This window comes from Bombina bombina, chromosome 6, assembly GCF_027579735.1.
Source record: "Bombina bombina isolate aBomBom1 chromosome 6, aBomBom1.pri, whole genome shotgun sequence".
Taxonomy (NCBI): domain Eukaryota; kingdom Metazoa; phylum Chordata; class Amphibia; order Anura; family Bombinatoridae; genus Bombina; species Bombina bombina.
This window is the reverse complement of record NC_069504.1, coordinates 882,031,964-882,051,503: the sequence shown is the minus strand read 5'-3', so window position 1 is coordinate 882,051,503 and position 19,540 is coordinate 882,031,964. Positions and strand designations below refer to the sequence as shown.

Here is a 19,540-nt window from a genome sequence, read left to right as displayed (position 1 = left end):
TAATGCAAAACAAGAGGGAAATTTCGCCCAGTCCAAACCAGTCTGGAGACCTAACCAGTCTTGGAACAAGGGGAAGCAGGCCAAGAAACCTGCGGCTGCCTCTAAGACAGCATGAAGGAGTAGCCCCCGATCCGGGACCGGATCTAGTAGGGGGCAGACTTTCTCTCTTCGCCCAGGCTTGGGCAAGAGACGTCCAGGATCCCTGGGCATTAGAGATTGTTTCCCAGGGATATCTTCTGGACTTCAAAGCTTCATCTCCAAAGGGGAGATTTCATCTCTCACAATTATCTGTAAGCCAGATAAAGAGAGAGGCATTCTTACGTTGTGTTCAAGACCTACTGGTTATGGGAGTGATCCACCCAGTTCCAAGGGAGGAACAGGGGCAGGGCTTCTATTCAAATCTGTTTATAGTTCCCAAAAAAGAGGGAACTTTCAGACCAATCTTGGATCTCAAGATCCTAAACAAATTTCTCTGGGTCCCATCCTTCAGGATGGAGACTATCCGAACCATCCTCCCTATGATCCAGGAGGGTCAATATATGACTACAGTGGACTTAAAGGATGCTTATCTCCACATTCCGATTCACAGAGATCATAATCAGTTCCTCAGGTTCGCCTTCATAGACAGGCATTACCAGTTTGTGGCTCTTCCCTTCGGGTTAGCCACGGCACCAAGAATCTTTATGAAGGTTCTAGGGTCCCTACTGGCGGTTCTAAGGCCACGGGGCATAGCAGTGGCTCCTTACCTAGACGACATTCTGATACAGGTGTCGACTTTTCAAATCGCCAAGTCCCATACGGACATTGTTCTGGCCTTTCTGAGGTCTCACGGGTGGAAGGTGAACGAAGAAAAGAGTTCTCTCTCCCCTCTCACAAGAGTTTCCTTCCTAGGAACACTGATAGATTCAGTAGAAATGAAAATTTTTCTGACAGAGGTCAGGTTATCAAAGCTTCTAACTTCCTGCCGTGCTCTTCATTCCACTACTCGGCCGTCAGTGGCTCAGTGTATGGAAGTAATCGGCCTAATGGTAGCGGCAATGGACATAGTTCCATTTGCCCGCCTACATCTCAGACCACTGCAACTTTGCGTGCTCAATCAGTGGAATGGGGATTACACAGATTTGTCCCCTCTGCTAAATCTGGATCAAGAGACCAGGGATTCTCTTCTCTGGTGGTTATCTCGTGTCCATCTGTCTAGGGGAATGAGTTTCCGCAGGCCAGAGTGGACTATAGTGACGACAGATGCCAGCCTTCTGGGCTGGGGCGCGGTCAGGAACTCCCTGAAGGCTCAGGGTTCGTGGACTCAGGAGGAAGCCCTCCTTCCGATAAACATTCTTGAACTGAGAGCGATATTCAATGCTCTTCAGGCTTGGCCTCAACTAGCTGCGGTCAGGTTCATCAGATTTCAGTCGGACAATATCACGACTGTAGCCTATATCAACCATCAGGGGGGAACAAGAAGCCCCCTGGCAATGTTGGAGGTTTCACTCTTGCCATCTCTCAGCTATCCATATCCCAGGAGTAGAGAACTGGGAGGCGGATTTTCTAAGTCGGTAGACTTTTCATCCGGGGGAGTGGGAGCTCCATCCGGAGGTATTTGCCCAGCTGATTCAACTATGGGGCAAACCAGAACTGGATCTGATGGCGTCTCGTCAGAACGCCAAGCTTCCTTGTTACGGGTCCAGGTCAAGGGATCCCCAGGCAGCGCTGATAGATGCTCTAGCAGTGCCCTGCTCCTTCAGCCTGGCTTATGTGTTCCCACCATTTCCTCTCCTCCCTCGTCTGATTGCCAAGATCAAGCAGGCGAGAGCTTCAGTGATTTTGATAGCACCTGCGTGGCCACGCAGGACTTGGTATGCAGATCTGGTGGACATGTCATCCCTTCCACCATAGACTCTGCCGCTGAGGCAGGACCTTCTACTCCAAGGTCCTTTCAAACATCCAAATCTAATTTCTCTGCGACTGACTGCTTGGAGATTGAACGCTTGATTTTATCAAAACGTGGTTTCTCTGAGTCGGTCATTGATACCTTAATTCAGGCTCGAAAGCCTGTCACCAGGAAAATCTATCATAAGATATGGTGTAAATATCTTCATTGGTGTGAATCCAAGGGTTACTCATGGAGTAAGGTCAGGATTCCTAGGATTTTATCCTTTCTCCAAGAAGGATTGGAGAAGGGATTGTCAGCTAGTTCCTTAAAGGGACAAATTTCTGCTCTGTCTATTCTTCTGCACAAGCGTCTGGCAGATGTTCCAGACGTTCAGGCGTTTTGTCAGGCTTTAGTTAGAATCAAGCCTGTGTTTAAACCTGTTGCTCCACCCTGGAGTTTAAATTTAGTTCTTAAAGTTCTTCAAGGGGTTCCGTTTGAACCTCTGCATTCCATAGATATCAAGCTTTTATCTTGGAAAGTTCTGTTTTTGGTAGCTATCTCTTCGGCTCGAAGAGTTTCAGAGTTATCTGCCTTACAGTGTGATTCCCCTTATCTGATCTTGCATGCAGATAAGGTAGTTTTGCGTACCAAACCTGGGTTTCTTCCTAAGGTGGTATCTAATAAGAATATCAATCAGGAGATTGTTGTTCCGTCACTGTGTCCTAATCCTTCTTCAAAGAAGGAACGTCTATTACACAATCTTGACGTAGTTCGTGCTTTAAAGTTTTATTTACAAGCTACTAAGGATTTTTGTCAAACATCTGCATTGTTTGTTGTCTACTCTGGACAGAGGAGAGGCCAAAAGGCTTCGGCATCTTCTCTTTCTTTTAGGCTGAGAAGCATAATCCGTTTAGCTTATGAGACTGCTGGCCAACAGCCTCCTCAAAGAATTACAGCTCATTCTACTAGAGCGGTAGCTTCCACATGGGCTTTTAAAAATGAGGCCTCTGTTGAACAGATTTGTAAGGCGGCGACTTGGTCTTCGCTTCATACTTTTTCTAAATTCTACAAATTTTATACTTTTGCTTCCTCGGAGGCTATTTTTGGGAGAAAGGTCTTGCAGGCAGTATTGCCTTCCGTTTAAGTTCCTGCCTTGTCCCTCCCTTCATCCTTGTCCTAAAGCTTTGGTATTGGTATCCCACAAGTAATGGATGAACCCGTGGACTGGATACACCTTACAAGAGAAAACAAAATTTATGCTTACCTGATAAATTTCTTTCTCTTGTGGTGTATCCACTCCACGGCCCGCCCTGTCACTTTAAGGCAGGTGTTTTTTATTTTTAAACTACAGTCACCACTGCACCCTATAGTTTCTCCTTTTTCTTGCTTGTCTTCGGTCGAATGACTGGGGGTGGCAGTTAGGGGAGGAGCTATATAGACAGCTCTGCTGTGGGTGTCCTCTTGCAACTTCCTGTTGGGAAGGAGAATATCCCACAAGTAATGGATGAACCCGTGGACTGGATACACCACAAGAGAAAGAAATGTATCAGGTAAGCATAAATTTTGTTTTCTCTGAGTCGGTCATAGATACCTTGATTCCGGCTCGAAAGCCTGTCACTAGGAGAATTTATCATAAGATATGGCGTAAATATCTTTATTGGTGCGAATCCAAAGGCTACTCATGGAGTAAGATCAGGATTCCTAGGATTTTGTCCTTTCTCCAAGAAGGATTGGAGAAGGGGCTATCAGCTAGTTCCTTAAAGGGACAGATATCTGCTTTATCAATTCTACTGCACAAGCGTCTGGCAGATGTTCCAGACGTTCAGTCGTTCTGTCAGGCTTTAGTTAGAATCAAGCCTGTGTTTAAACCTGTTGCTCCGCCATGGAGTTTGAATTTAGTTCTTAAAGTTCTTCAAGGGGTTCCGTTTGAACCTATGCGTTCCATAGATATTAAGCTTCTATCTTGGAAAGTTCTGTTTTTAGTTGCTATCTCTTCGGCTCGAAGAGTTTCTGAACTATCTGCATTACAATGTGACTCGCCTTATCTTGTTTTCCATGCTGATAAAGTGGTTTTGCGTACCAAACCTGGATTCCTTCCTAAGGTTGTTACTAATAGGAATATCAATCAGGAAATTGTTGTTCCTTCTCTGTGTCCTAATCCTTCCTCTAAGAAGGAGCGTCTGTTGCACAACTTGGACGTGGTTCGTGCTTTGAAGTTTTACTTGCAAGCAACCAAAGATTTCCGTCAAACATCTTCAAACATTCTGGAAAACGTAGAGGTCAAAAAGCTACGGCTACCTCTCTTTCTCTTTGGCTGAAAAGCATCATCCGTTTGGCATACGAGACTGCTGGACAGCAGCCTCGTGAAAGGATTACAGCTCACTCTACTAGAGCGGTGGCTTCCACGTGGGCTTTTAAAAATTATGCTTCTGTTAAACAGATTTGTAAGGCTGCGACTTGGTCTTCGCTTCATACCTTTTCCAAATTTTACAAATAGGAGTCTATTTTTGGGAGAAAAGTTCTTCAAGCAGTGGTGCCTTCTGTTTAAACATCTGTCTTGTCCCTCCCGTTCATCCGTGTCCTGTAGCTTTGGTATTGTATCCCACAAGTAAAGGATGAATCCGTGGACTCGTCGTACCTTATAGAAGAAAAGTAAATTTATGCTTACCTGATAAATTAATTTCTTCTATGGTACGACGAGTCCACGGCCCGCCCTGTCATTTTAAGACAGATTTTATTTTTTTATTTTAAACTTCAGTCACATCTGCACCTTTTAGTTTCTCCTTTTTCTTCCTGTACCTTCGGTCGAATGACTGGGGGGTGGAGCTAAGGGAGGAGCTATATAGACAGCTCTGCTGTGGTGCTCTTTGCCACTTCCTGTTAGCAGGAGGATAATATCCCACAAGTAAAGGATGAATCCGTGGACTCGTCGTACCATAGAAGAAATTAATTTATCAGGTAAGCATAAATTTACTTTTTATATTAAACTTTCAATATCCCTATCTTAAATAAATAAAAACTTACATTTGAAATTAAAAAAACCTAAGTTTAAACTATATATTAAACTAACATTACTATTATACTAAAATTAAAATAACTACAAATTAAATAAACTAAATTACACATTAAAAAAACCTAACACGACTTAAAAAAAATAAATCTACAATTACAAAAAATAAAAAATACTAAATTACAAAAAATAAAAAATACTTAATTACAAAAATAAAAAACCCTAATTTACGAAAAATAAAAAATGAAATTCTCCAAAATAAAAACAATTACACCTAATCTAATAGCCCTATAAAAATAAAAAGCGCCCCAAAATAAAATAAAAAAACCCTAGCATACAATAAACTACTAATAGCCCTTAAAAGGGCCTTTTGTATGGCATTGGTCTAAAGAAATCATCTCTTTTCCCTGAAAAAAATACAAAGACCCCCCCAACAGTAAAACCCACCACCCAACCAACCCCCCAAAATAAAAATCCTAACTCTAACAAAAACCTAAGCTACCCATTGCCCTGAAAATGGCATTTGTATGGGCATTTAGGTCTTTTTCATTGCCCTGCAAAGGGCATTTAGCTCTTTTAAGATAGCCCAAACCCTAATCTAAAAAAAAAAAACACCCAAAAAAAGTTTAAAAAAACGCCTAGCACAAACCCCGATGATCCACTTACAGTTTTTGAAGTCCGGACATCCAGACGGCGAGAAGTCTTCATCCAGGCGGCGAGGTCTTCATCCATCCAGATGGCGTCTTCTATCTTTATCCTGGCGGCGGGGAGCGGGTCCATCCTTCAAAACATCCGGCGCGGAGCGTCCTTTTCATACGGTCGCCGCCGTACACTGAATGTTGAATGCAAGGGAGCCGTTTCAAAATGGCGTCCCTTGCATTCCTATTGGCTGATTTGATTTTTGAAATTTAAATCCGCCAATAGGATGAGAGCTACTGAAATCCTATTGGCTGTTCAAATCAGCCAATAGGATAAGAGCTACTGAAATTCTATTGGCTATTAAAATCAGCCTATAGAATTTCAGTAGCTCTCATCCTATTGGCTGATTTGAATTTCAAAAATCAAATCAGCCAATAGGAATGCAAGGGACGCCATTTTGAAACGGCTCCCTTGCATTGAAGATTCAGTGTACGGCGGCGACCGTATGAAGAGGACGCTCCGCACCGGATGTCTTGAAGGATGGACCCGCTCTGTGCCGCCGGGATAAAGATAGAAGATGCCTCCTGGATGAAGATAGAAGACGCCACCTGGATGTCCGGACTTCAAAAACTGTAAGTGGATTGTCGGGGGGTTAGTGTTAGGTTAGTGTTTGTGTTAGGTTTTTTTTAAACTTTTTTTGTGTGGGTTTTTTTTTAGATTGGGTTTGTGCTATCTTAAAAGAGCTAAATGCCCTTTCCAGGGCAATGAAAAAGAGCTGAATGCCCTTTAAGGGCAATGCCCATACAAATTCCCTTTTCAGGGCAATGGGTAGCTTAGGTTTTTGTTAGAGTTAGGTTTTTTATTTTGGGGGGTTGGTTGGGTGGTGGGTTTTACTGTTGGGAGTCTTTGTATTTTTTTCAGGGAAAAGAGCTGATTTCTTTAGGGCAATGCCCTACAAAATTCCATTTTAAAGGCTATTGGTAGTTTACTGTAGGCTAGAGGTTTTTTTTTATTTTGGGGGGCTTTTTTATTTTTATAGGGCTATTAGATTAGGTGTAATTGTAAATTAAATTTTTTTTTAGTAGTGTTAGGTTTTTTAATGTGTAATTTAGTTTATTTAATTTGTAGTTATTTTAATTTTAGTATAATAGTAATATATAGTTTAAACTTAGTTTTCTTTTAATTTCACAGGTAAGTTTTTTATTTATTTTAAGATAGGGATATTGTAATTTTCATATAAAGTTAGGGGGTTGTTAGGTTTATGGGGTTAATAGTTTAATTTAGTTTTTTGCGATGTGGGGGGCTGTCAGTTTAGGGGTTAATAGGTTTATTTAGTGGTGTTGATGTGGGAGGCCAGAGGTTTAGGGGTTAATAACTTTATTTAGTAGCGGCGATGTCGGGGAGCGGTGGAATAGGGGTTAATAAATTTATTATAGTGTGGGCGATGTTGGGGTGCGGGGGAAAAGGGGTTAATCACTTTATTATAGTGGCGGCGATAGGGGTTAATAAATGTTATTAGTGGCAGCGATGTCGGGAGCGTCAGATTAGGGGTTAATAAGTTTAATGTAGTGTTTGCGATGCGAAGGGCCTCGGTTTAGGGGTTAATAGGTAGTTTATGGGTGTTAGTGTTTTTTGTAACACTTTAGTTATGAGTTTTGTGTAACAGTTTTGGTCTCAGATTGCGGAACGAAACAGATTGTGTCTGTATAGGCTGGAACGCAAGCATTTTAGCCTCACTGCACAACTTGTAATGGCAGCGCTATGGAAATCCCATGCAAAAACGTAATTTCTCTTGTAAACGTGTATCCAGTCCACAGGTTCATCCATTACTTGTGGGATATTCTCCTTCCCAACAGGAAGCTGCAAGAGGACACCCACAGCAGAGCTGTCTATATAGCTCCTCCCCTAACTGCCACCCCCAGTCATTCTCTTGCAGCTCTCGACAAGAAAGGAAGTATCAAGAGAGATGTGGTGACTTAGTGTAGTTTTTACCTTCAATCAAAAGTTTGTTATTTTTAAACGGTACCGGCTTTGTACTGTTTTTACTCTCAGGCAGAAATTGGAAGAAGAATTCTGCCTGGAGGTTTGATGATCTTAGCGGTTTGTAACTAAGGTCCATTGCTGTTCTCACACATAACTGAAGAGTATGGAAAGAAAACTTCAGTTGGGGGGACGGTCTGCAGATTGCCTGCTTTGAGGTATCTTCAGTATATTTTTTTCTAGAGAGATGATAAGGTCTAGAAAATGCTGACAGTGCCTGGTATATTTAAGGTAAGCCTGATACAGTGATTTAACAACAACTGGGATCATGCTTGCAAAAAGGGATAATATTCATGTTAAAACCTATATTACTTAGTGTAAAAACGTTTGCATGATTTATAAATAAAAACGTTTTTCTCTTGTAAGGTGTATCCAGTCCACGGATCATCCATTACTTGTGGGATATTCTCCTTCCCAACAGGAAGCTGCAAGAGGATCACCCACAGCAGAGCTGTCTATATAGCCCCTCCCCTAACTGCCACCTACCAGTCATTCTCTTGCAGCTCTCGACAAGATAGGAAGTAGCTAGAGAGATGTGGTGAATTTATGTAGTTTATCTTCAATCAAAAGTTTATTATTTTCAAATGGTACCGGAGTTGTACTGTTTTAGCCTCAGGCAGAAAGTTGAAGAAGAGTCTGCCTGTGGTTTTTGATGATCTTAGCAGGTTGTAACTAAAGATCCATTGCTGTTCTCACACATAACTGAAGAGATGAAGTAACTTCAGCTGGGGGAATGGCGTGCAGGGTCTCCTGCTATGAGGTATGTGCAGTTTAAATTTTTCTAGAGAAATGAATATGCTAGAAAATGCTGTTAATACCGGATTTATTTAAGGTAAGCCTGATTACAGTGATTTAATAACGACTAGTATCATGCTTGCTGTAAAAGGTAATATTCGTATTACTTTCTCACATTACTGAAAATAAGATAACGTTTGCTGGAAGTGTTTAAACATTTTTTTCTACATATTGGTGATAAAACTTTATTGGGGCCCAGTTTTTTCCACATGGCTGGCTAGATTTTGCCTAGGGATAGTTTTTTATGGCCCTCTCACTGTGAGTACAGGTTGGGAGGGGCCTAATTTCAGGCCTAAATCGTGCAGTAGTTTTTGCAGCTTGAGACTTCCAGCTTCCCTAGGAGTCCCCTGAACACTTAGGATCTCTACAAAGGGTTTTTGTGCCTTCAAAAGTCGTTGTATGGGCAGGTAGGGTCACAGCAGAGCTTTGGCAGTTTGTTGTGACTGTTAAAAAAACGTTTATATCGTTTTTTTGATCCGGTTTTGAAACTAAGGGGTTAATCATCCATTTGCAAGTGGGTGCAATGCTCTGTTAGTCTATTATACACACTGTAAAAATTTTGTAAGATTTACTGCTTTTTATCACTGTTTTCTCTTAAAGGCACAGTACCGTTTTTATTTTTTGCTTGTTTACATTTATCAAAGTGTTTCCAAGCTTGCTGGTCTCATTGCTAGTCTGTTTAAACATGTCTGACATAGAGGAAACTCCTTGTTCATTATGTTTAGAAGCCATTGTGGAACCCCCTCTTAGAATGTGTACCAAATGTACTGATTTTACTTTAAGTTATAAAGATCATATTCTGTCTTTAAAAGATTTATCACCAGAGGAAATTGACAAGGGGGAAGTTATGCCGACTAACTCGCCCCACGTGTCAGAACCTTTGACTCCCGCTCAAGTGGCGCCAAGTACATCTAGCGCGCCCATGGCGTTTACTTTACAAGACATGGCGGCAGTTATGGATCATACCCTTACAGCGGTATTGTCCAAACTACCAGGGTTACAAGGAAAGCGAGACAGCTCTGGGACTAGAAAAAATACAGAGCTCTCTGACGCTTTAGTAGCTATGTCTGATATCCCCTCACAATATGCAGAAGCTGAGGCAGGAGAGCTTTCTGTGGGTGATTTTTCTGACTCAGGGAAGATGCTTCAACCTGATTCTGATATGTCTACATTTAAATTTAAGCTTGAACACCTCCGCGTGTTGCTCAGGGAGGTTTTAGCTACTCTGGATGACTGTGACACCATTATAGTGCCAGAGAAATTGTGTAGATTGGATAAATACTATGCAGTGCCTGTTTACACTGATATTTTTCCAATACCTAAAAGGTTTTCAGAAATTATTACTAGGAATGGGATAGACCAGGTGTACCGTTTTCTCCCCCTCCTATTTTTAAGAAAATGTTTCCAATAGATGCCGCTACACGGGACTTATGGCAAACGGTCCCTAAGGTGGAGGGAGCAGTTTCTACCCTAGCTAAGCGTACAACTATTCCCGTCGAGGACAGTTGTGCTTTCCTAGATCCAATGGATAAAAAGTTAGAGGGTTACCTTAAGAAAATGTTTATTCAACAAGGTTTTATTCTCCAGCCTCTTGCATGCATTACCCCGGTCACTGCTGCTGCGGCCTTCTGGTTTGAGTCTCTGGAAGAGGCCTTACAGGTAGAAACTCCATTGGATGATATACTTGACAAGCTTAAAGCGCTTAAGCTAGCCAATTCATTTGTTTCTGACGCCATTGTTCATTTAACCAAACTAACGGCTAAGAACTCAGGTTTTGCTATACAGGTGCGTAGGGCGCTATGGCTTAAATCCTGGTCAGCTGACGTTACTTCAAAGTCTAAGCTTCTCAACATTCCCTTCAAGGGGCAGACCCTATTCGGGCCTGGACTGAAGGAGATCATTTCTAATATTACTGGATTAAAAGGTCATGCCCTTCCTCAGGATAGGTCTAATAAATTAGGACCAAACAAACTAATTTTCGTGCGTTTCGAAACTTTAAGACGAGCGCGGCATCAACTCCCTCTAATGCAAAACAAGAGGAAAATTTTGCCCAGTCCAAGCCGGTCTGGAGACCTAACCAGCCCTGGAACAAAGGTAAGCAGGCCAAGAAGCCTGCTGCTGCCTATAAGACAGCATGAAAGATCAGCCCCTGAACCGGTAACGGATCTAGTAGGGGGCAGACTTTCTCTCTTCGCCCAGGCTTGGGCAAGAGATGTCCAGGATCCCTGGGCGTTGGAAATTGTGTCCAAGGGATATCTTCTGGACTTCAAAGCTTCTTCCCCAAAAGAAAGATTTCACCTCTCACAATTATCTGCAGACCAGATAAAGAAAGAGGCATTCTTACATTGTGTTCAAGACCTCCTAGTTATGGGAGTGATCCACCCAGTTCCAAAGGAGGAACAGGGGCAAGGCTTCTATTCAAATCTCTTTGTGGTTCGCAAGAAAGAGGGAACCTTCAGACCAATCTTAGATCTCAAGATCCTAAACAAATTTCTCAGGGTCCCATCTTTCAAGATGGAGACTATTCGAACCATCCTACCTATGATCCAGGAGGGTCAATACATGACTACCGTGGACTTAAAGGATGCTTATCTTCACATTCCGATACACAAAGATCATCATCGGTTTCTCAGGTTCGCCTTCCTAGACAGGCATTACCAGTTTGTGGCTCTTCCCTTTGGGTTAGCTACGGCACCAAGAATCTTTACGAAGGTTCTGGGGTCACTTCTGGCGGTCCTAAGGCCGCGGGGCATAGCAGTAGCCCCTTACTTAGACGACATTCTGATACAGGCGTCGAATTTCCAAATTGCCAAGTCCCATACGGACTTTGCTCTGGCATTCCTGAGGTCTCATGGGTGGAAAGTGAACGAAAAGAAGAGTTCTCTATCCCCTCTCACAAGAGTTTCCTTCCTGGGAACTCTGATAGATTCTGTAGAAATGAAGATTTACCTGACAGAGGCCAGGTTGTCAAAACTTCTAAATTCCTGCCGTGTTCTTTATTCTACTTCTCGCCCTTCAGTGGCTCAGTGTATGGAAGTACTCGGCTTAATGGTAGCGGCAATAGACATAGTGCCGTTTGCCCGCCTACATCTCAGACCGCTGCAACTCTGCATGCTCAGTCAGTGGAATGGGGTTTACACGGATTTGTCCCCTCTACTAAATCTGGATCAAGAGACCAGGGATTCTCTTCTCTGGTGGCTATCTCGGGTCCATCTGTCCAAAGGTATGACCTTCCGCAGGCCAGATTGGACAATAGTAACAACAGATGCCAGCCTTCTGGGCTGGGGTGCAGTCTGGAACTCCCTGAAGGCTCATGGATCGTGGACTCAGGAGGAAGCACTCCTTCCGATAAACATTCTGGAACTAAGAGCGATATTCAATGCTCTTCAGGCTTGGCCTCAGCTAGCGACAATGAGGTTCATCAGATTTCAGTCGGACAACATCACGACTGTAGCTTACATCAACCATCAAGGGGGAACAAGGAGTTCCCTAGTAATGTTGGAGGTTTCAAAGATAATCGATGGGCAGAGATTCACTCATCTATCAGCTATCCATATCCCAGGAGTAGAGGAGTTTCTAAGTCGACAGACTTTTCATCCGGGGGAGTGGGAGCTCCATCCGGAGGTATTTGCACAGTTGATTCAACTTTGGGGCAAACCAGAACTGGATCTCATGGCGTCTCGTCAGAACGCCAAGCTTCCTTATTACGGTACCAGGTCCAGGGATCCCAAGGCAGCACTGATAGATGCTCTAGCAGTGCCTTGGTCCTTCAACCTGGCTTATGTGTTTCCACTGTTTCCTCTGCTCCCTCGTCTGATTGCCAAGATCAAACAGGAGAGAGCTTCAGTGATTTTGATAGCACCTGCGTGGCCACGCAGGACTTGGTATGCAGATCTGGTTGACATGTCATCCTCTCCACCATGGACTCTGCCTCTGAGACAGGACCTTCTACTTCAGGGTCCTTTCAACCATCCAAATCTAATTTTTCTGCGTCTGACTGCTTGGAGATTGAACGCTTGATTTTATCAAAGCTTGGTTTCTCAGAGTCGGTCATTGATACCTTAATACAGGCGCGAAACCTGTCACCAGGAAAATCTATCATAAGATATGGTGTAAATATCTTCGTTGGTGTGAATCCAAGGGTTGCTCATGGAGTAAAGTCAGGATTCCTAGGATATTATCTTTTCTCCAAGAAGGATTGGAGAAGGGTTTATCAGCTAGTTCCTTAAAGGGACAGATTTCTGCTCTGTTTATTCTTTTGCACAAACGTCTGGCTGAGGTTCCAGATGTTCAGGCGTTTTGTCAGGCTCTGGTTAGAATCAAGCCTGTTTTTAAACCTGTTGCTCCGCCATGGAGTTTAAATTTAGTTCTTAAAGTTCTTCAAGGGGTTCCGTTTGAACCTTTGCATTCCATAGATATTAAGCTCTTATCTTGGAAAGTTCTGTTTTTAGTAGCTATCTCCTCGGCTCGAAGAGTTTCGGAGTTATCTGCTTTACAATGTGATTCCCCTTATCTAATTTTCCATGCAGATAAGGTAGTGTTACGTACCAAACCTGGTTTTCTGCCTAAGGTGGTATCTAATAAAAATATCAATCAGGAGATTGTTGTTCCGTCACTGTGTCCTAATCCTTCTTCAAAGAAGGAACGTCTATTACACAATCTTGACTTGGTTCGCGCTTTAACGTTTTATTTACAAGCTACTAAAAATTTTCGTCAAACATCTGCATTGTTTGTTGTCTACTCTGGACAGAGGAGGGGCCAAAAGGCTTCGGCAACTTCTCTATCTTTTTGGCTAAGAAGTATAATCCGCTTAGCTTATGAGACTGCCGTCCAGCAGCCTCCTGAAAGAATTACAGCTCATTCTACTAGAGCGGTAGCTTCCACATGGGCTTTTAAGAATGAGGCTTCTGTTGTACAGATTTGTAAGGCGGCGACTTGGTCTTCGCTTCATACTTTTTCTAAATTCTATAAATTTGATACTTTTGCTTCTTCGGAGGCTATTTTTGGGAGAAAGGTCTTACAGGCAGTGGTGCCTTCCGTTTAAGCGTCTGCCTTGTCCCTCCCTTCATCCGTGTCCTATAGCTTTGGTATTGGTATCCCACAAGTAATGGATGATCCGTGGACTGGATACACCGTACAAGAGAAAACAAAATTTATGCTTACCTGATAAATTTATTTCTCTTGTGGTGTATCCAGTCCACGGCCCGCCCTGTCATTTTAAGGCAGGTGTTTTTTATTTTTAAACTACAGTCACCACTGCACCCTATAGTTTCTCCTTTCTCTTGCTTGTCTTAGGTCGAATGACTGGTAGGTGGCAGTTAGGGGAGGAGCTATATAGACAGCTCTGCTGTGGGTGATCCTCTTGCAGCTTCCTGTTGGGAAGGAGAATATCCCACAAGTAATGGATGATCCGTGGACTGGATACACCACAAGAGAAATACATTTATCAGGTAAGCATAAATTTTGTTTTTCTCTGAGGGTGATAAATCTTTATTTGGGGCCTAATTTCCACATGGCTTGTTAGATTACTCCTAGGAGTACTTTTTTAAGGCCCTCTGACTTTGAGTGCATGGTGGGAGGGGCTTATTTTCATTTTCAGTCTGAGACATCCAGCTTCCCTGAAGGAGTCCTCTGGCTTATAGGACCTCTATAGAGGGTTTTGTTCCTGCAAAAATCGTTTTTAAGGGCAGGTAGGAGCCACAGCAGGGCTGTGGCAGTGTGTTTGACTGTTTAACAGGTTTTAAGTTTTTCTAATTTGTTTTTGGGCCTGAGGGGTTAATCATCCATTTGCAAGTGGGTGCAATGCTGCTTTAGTCCCTTATACACACTGTAAAAAATTCGTAGAGTTTACTACTTTTTTCACTGTTTTGCAGTTTATGTGGTAGTTTTTTTCTCTTAAAGGCACAGTACCGTTTTTTATTATTGCTTTTTTCACATTTATTAAAGTGTTTTCCAAGCTTGCTGGTCTCATTACTAGTCTGTTAAACATGTCTGACATAGAGGAAACTCCTTGTTCATTATGTTTAGAAGCCATTGTGGAACCCCCTCTTAGAATGTGTACCAAATGCACTGACCTTTCTATAAGTTATAAAGACCATATTATGGCTTTTAAAGATTTATCACCTGAGGTTTCTGAGACTGACAAAAGGGAGGTTATGCCATCTAGCTCTCCCCACGTGTCAGAACCTATAACTCCTGCTCAAGGGACGCCAAGTACATCTAGCACGTCCAATGTGTTTACTTTACAAGACATGGCGGCAGTTATGAATCATACCCTCACTGAGGTATTGTCCAAACTGCCAGGGTTACAAGGAAAGCGAGACAGCTCTGTGGCTAGAACAAATACAGAGCTTCTGACGCTTTAGTAGCTATGTCTGATATACCCTCACAATGTGCAGAAGTTGAAGCAGGAGAGCTTCTATCTGTGGGTGACTTCTCTGATTCAGGGAAGGCGTTACTTCAGTCTGACTCTGAAATGACAGCATTTAAATTTAAGCTTGAACACCTCCGCGTGTTGCTCAGGGAGGTTTTAGCGACTCTGGATGACTGTGACACCATTGTAGTCCCAGAGAAATTGTGTAAAATGGATAAATACTTTGCAGTGCCTGTTTACACTGATGTTTTTCCAATCCCTAAGAGGTTTTCAGAAATTATTACTAAGGAATGGGATAGACCAGGTGTGCCGTTCTCTCCCCCTCCTGCTTTTAAGAAAATGTTTCCTATAGATGCCGCTACACTGGACTTGTGGCAGACGGTCCCTAAGGTGGAGGGAGCAGTCTCTACCCTAGCTAAGCGTACAACTATTCCTGTCGAGGACAGTTGTGCTTTCCTAGATCCTATGGATAAGAAATTAGAGGGTTTCCTTAAGAAAATCTTTATACAACAAGGTTTTATTCTCCAGCCTCTTGCATGCATTGCCCCAGTCACTGCTGCAGCGGCTTTCTGGTTCGAGTCTCTGGAGGAGGCTTTACAGGTAGAGACCCCGTTGAATGATATCCTTGACAGGCTTAAAGCTCTTAAGTTAGCCAATTCATTTATTTCTGACGCCGTTGTTCATTTAACCAAGCTAACGGCTAAAAATTCAGGTTTTGCCATTCATGCACGTAGGGCGCTATGGCTTAAATCCTTGTCAGCTGATGTCACTTCAAAGTCTAAACTTCTCAATATCCCCTTCAAAGGGCAGACCCTATTTGGGCCTGGACTGAAGGAGATCATTTCTGATATTACTGGAGGAAAAGGCCACGCCCTTCCCCAGGATAGGTCCAACAAGTTAAGGACCAAACAGACTAATTTTCGTTCCTTTCGAAACTTCAAGACTGGCGCAGCTTCATCTTCCTCTTCTACAAAACAAGAGGGAAATTTTGCCCAGTCCAAGCTAGTCTGGAGACCTAACCAGGCTTGGAACAAGGGGAAACAGGCCAAAAAGCCTGCTGCTGCCTCTAAGACAGCATGAAGGAGTAGCCCCCGATCCGGGCCCGGATCTAGTGGGGGGCAGACTTTCTCTCTTCACCCAGGCTTGGGCAAGAGACGTCCAGGATCCCTGGGCTCTGGAGATTGTTTCCCAGGGATATCTTCTGGATTTCAAAGTTTCATCTCCAAAGGGGAGATTTCATCTCTCACAATTATCTGCAAACCAGATAAAGAGAGAGGCATTCTTACATTGCGTTCAAGACCTACTAGTTATGGGAGTGATCCACCCAGTTCCAAAGGAGGAACAGGGGCAGGGCTTTTATTCAAATCTGTTTATAGTTCCCAAGAAAGAGGGAACTTTCAGACCAATCTTGGATCTCAAGATCCTAAACAAATTTCTCAGGGTCCCATCCTTCAAGATGGAGACTATTCGAACCATCCTACCTATGATCCAGGAGGGTCAATATATGACTACCATGGATTTAAAGGATGCTTATCTACATATTCCAATACACAGGGATCATCAGTTTCTCAGGTTCGCCTTCCTAGACAGGCATTACCAGTTTGTGGCTCTTCCCTTTGGGTTAGCCACGGCACCAAGAATCTTTACGAAGGTTCTAGGGTCCCTTCTGGCGGTTCTAAGACCGCGGGGTATAGCAGTAGCCCCTTACCTAGACGACATCCTGATACAGGCGTCAACTTTTCAAATCGCCAGGTCCCATACGGACATTGTTCTGGCATTCCTAAGGTCTCACGGGTGGAAGGTGAACGAAGGAAAGAGTTCTCTCTCCCCTCTCACAAGAGTTTCCTTCCTAGGAACTCTGATAGATTCAGTAGAAATGAAGATTTATCTGACAGAGGTCAGGTTGTCAAAACTTCTAACTTCCTGCCGTGCTCTTTATTCCATTTCTCGTCCGTCAGTGGCTCAGTGTATGGAGGTAATCGGATTAATGGTAGCGGCAATGGACATTGTTCCGTTTGCCCGCCTACATCTCAGACCAATGCAACTTTGCATGCTCAATCAGTGGAATGGGGATTACACAGATTTGTCCCCTCTACTAAATCTGGATCAAGAGACCAGGGATTCTCTTCTCTGGTGGCTATCTCGGGTCCATCTGTCCAAGGGAATGAGTTTACTCAGGCCAGAATGGACTATAGTAATGACAGATGCCAGCCTTCTGGGCTGGGGTGCAGTCTGGAACTCCCTGAAGTCTCAGGGTTCGTGGACTCAGGAGGAGGCCCTCCTTCCGATAAACATTCTGGAACTAAGAGCGATATTCAATGCTCTTCAGGCTTGGCCTCAGCTAGCTGCGGTCAGGTTCATCAGATTTCAGTCTGACAACATCACGACTGTAGCCTATATCAACCATCAGGGGGAACAAGGAGCCCCCTGGCAATGTTGGAGGTTTCAAAGATAATTCTATGGGCAGAGGTTCACTCTTGCCATCTCTCAGCTATCCATATCCCAGGAGTAGAGAACTGGGAGGCGGATTTTCTAAGTCGTCAGACTTTTCATCCAGGGGAGTGGGAGCTCCATCCGGAGGTATTTGCCCAGTTGATCCAACTTTGGGGCAAACCAGAACTGGGTCTCATGGCGTCTCGTCAGAACGCCAAGCTTCCTTGTTACGGGTCCAGGTCCAGGGTTCCCAAGGCAGCTCTGATAGATGCTCTAGCAGCGCCCTGGTCCTTCAGCCTGGCTTATGTGTTTCCACCGTTTCCTCTGCTCCCTCGTCTGATTGCCAAGATCAAGCAGGAGGGAGCTTCGGTGATCTTGATAGCGCCTGCGTGGCCACGCAGGACTTGGTATGCAGATCTGTTGGACATGTCATCCTTTCCACCATGGACTCTGCCGCTAAGGCAGGACCTTCTACTTCAAGGTCCCTTCAAACATCCAAATCTAATTTCTCTACGTCTGACTGCTTGGAGATTGAACGCTTGATTCTATCAAAGCGTGTTTTTTTTGTCCGAATCGGTCATTGATACCTTAATTCAGGCTCGAAAGCCTGTCACCAGGAAAATCTATCATAAGATATGGTGTAAATATCTTCATTGGTGTGAATCCAAGGGTTACTCATGGAGTAAGGTCAGGATTCCTAGGATATTATCTTTTCTCCAAGAAGGATTGGAGAAGGGTTTGTCAGCTAGTTCCTTAAAGGGACAGATTCCTGCTCTGTCTATTCTTTTGCACAAACGTCTGGCTGAGGTTCCAGACGTTCAGGCGTTTTGTCAGGCTTTAGTTAGAATCAAGCCTGTGTTTAAACCTGTTGCTCCGCCATGGAGTTTAAATTTAGTTCTTAAAGTTCTTCAAGGGGTTCCGTTTGAACCTTTGCATTCCATAGATATTAAGCTTTTATCTTGGAAAGTTCTGTTTTTAGTAGCTATCTCCTCGGCTCGAAGAGTTTCGGAGTTATCTGCTTTACAATGTGATTCCCCTTATCTGATTTTCCATGCAGATAAGGTAGTGTTACGTACCAAACCTGGGTTTCTTCCTAAGGTGGTATCTAATAAGAATATCAATCAGGAGATTGTTGTTCCTTCACTATGTCCTAATCCTTCTTCAAAGAAGGAACGTCTATTACACAATCTTGATGTGGTTCGTGCTTTAAAATTTTATTTACAAGCTACGAAGGATTTTCGTCAAACATCTGCTTTGTTTGTTGTCTACTCTTGACAGAGGAGAGGCCAAAAGGCTTCGGCAACTTCTCTTTCTTTTTGGCTAAGAAGTATAATACGCTTAGCTTATGAGACTGCTGGCCAGCAGCCTCCTGAAAGAATTACAGCTCATTCTACTAGAGCAGTAGCTTCCACATGGGCTTTTAAACATGAGGCCTCTGTTGAACAGATTTGTAAGGCGGCGACTTGGTCTTCGCTTCATACCTTTTCTAAATTCTATAAATTTGATAATTTTGCTTCTTCGGAGGCTATTTTTGGGAGAAAGGTCTTACAGGCAGTGGTGCCTTCCGTTTAAGTTCCTGCCTTGTCCCTCCCTTCATCCGTGTCCTAAAGCTTTGGTATTGGTATCCCACAAGTAATGGATGAACCCGTGGACTGGATACACCTTTACAAGAGAAAACCAAATTTATGCTTAAATATAGTAAAAGCACCCAGTCCGGCTCCAGTGTAGTGGGTAAAAGGATACTTTATTTCAGCAATCTTAAAATGAAACAAACAAACAAACCACTCGCAAGTGAACTTGCCAAGTAAAACACATAGAGCTACAACTTCGGCCCTGCTTACGTCACTGATGCGTTTCAGGATGAACCCGTAATCATAGTTCACTCAAAAAAAACAAAATTTATGCTTACCTGATAAATTTATTTCTCTTGTGGTGTATCCAGTCCACGGCCCGCCCTGTCATTTTAAGGCAGGTGTTTTTTTGTTGTTTTTTTTTTTAAACTACAGTCACCACTGCACCCTATAGTTTCTCCTTTTTTTCTTGCTTGTCTTCGGTCGAATGACTGGGGGTGGCAGTTAGGGGAGGAGCTATATAGACAGCTCTGCTGTGGGTGTCCTCTTGCAGCTTCCTGTTGGGAAGGAGAATATCCCACAAGTAATGGATGAACCTGTGGACTGGATACACCACAAGAGAAATAAATTTATCAGGTAAACATAAATTTTGTTTTTTTTTGAGTGCGGGACTGACGTTGCGTTACAGACTAAAATGCTTGCGGTACAGCTATACCGACAAGACTCGTAATGGCTGCATTCCATTTTTTACGCTGAAATGGACATTTTTTCAGCGTTAAAACTGCAACGCAAAACTTGTAATCTAGGTG

At 43.3% G+C, this 19,540-nt stretch overlaps 1 protein-coding gene across 1 annotated transcript in view; it reads left to right on the top strand.

Moving 5' to 3' along the window:
- Positions 1–19,540, top strand: part of ZCWPW1 (zinc finger CW-type and PWWP domain containing 1) — a gene marked incomplete in the record, with an annotated part of 455,090 nt that overhangs the window by 269,209 nt on the left and 166,341 nt on the right.